This window comes from Raphanus sativus, unplaced genomic scaffold (genome assembly GCF_000801105.2).
Source record: "Raphanus sativus cultivar WK10039 unplaced genomic scaffold, ASM80110v3 Scaffold1775, whole genome shotgun sequence".
Lineage (NCBI taxonomy): Eukaryota > Viridiplantae > Streptophyta > Magnoliopsida > Brassicales > Brassicaceae > Raphanus > Raphanus sativus.
Window position 1 is genome coordinate 1,937 of NW_026617084.1, and position 780 is coordinate 2,716.

The 780-nt window shown below is 46.4% G+C and overlaps 1 non-coding gene across 1 annotated transcript; it reads left to right on the top strand.

Annotated features, from left to right (window-relative positions):
- The first annotated feature begins 271 nt into the window (after positions 1-271).
- Positions 272-379, top strand: LOC130504741 (small nucleolar RNA R71). The gene has a single exon (XR_008941375.1). It is a non-coding gene; the product is annotated as a small nucleolar RNA R71 (small nucleolar RNA).
- Positions 380-780: the final 401 nt, after the last annotated feature.

Here is a 780-nt window from a genome sequence, read left to right on the forward strand (position 1 = left end):
CATCTGAGCTTGAGAAGCTTTATCAGCAATGAGGATGTCAATCTTATCCTGCAAAGCCTTTATCTCTTTTCTTGTCTGCTTGTCTGCTGACCTATCAGCTCTGTCATGATCCCCACTGTAGACAACATCACTCTTGACCATGTTTTCAACAAGTTTCCCTGCCTCTTCTTCTGTTCTGTCCAAGAAGTTCCCATTACTTGCAGTATCCAATCTTGCTCTGTACTCAAGTAAGGCACCTCTGTAGAATGTGCTAAGCAAGCTTTCCTTGTTGAAACCATGGTGTGGGCATTGAGCTAGGTAGCCATTGAACATTTCCCATGCTTCACTGAATCCTTCCAAGTTCTTCTGCTTGAATCCGGATATCTCATTCCTGTAGTCAGCCGTCTTGGAAGTAGAGAAGAATTTCTCTAGGAAAGCTTTCTTGCAGTCATCCCAAGTGGTGATGGAGCTGCTTGGCAGAGACTTCTCCCACTGACGTGCCTTATCCCCCAAAGAGAAAGGGAAAAGCTTGAGCTTGAAAGCATCTCTTGATACACCATTGGTTTTGGAGAGACCACAGTATCTATCAAAACTGTCCAAGTGGTCGAATGGATTCTCTGCAGCCAGACCATGAAACTTGTTGTTCTCAATCTGGTTCAGCAACCCTGACTTGATCTCAAAGTTGTTTGCTGCCACAACTGGTGCTCTGATTCCTAACAGGTGGCCATGGTTAGTTGGGCGGTCATAGGCACCAATAGGTCGAGCTGGTGGGGCGTTGCCATCGCCATTCGCTTGTGGGTC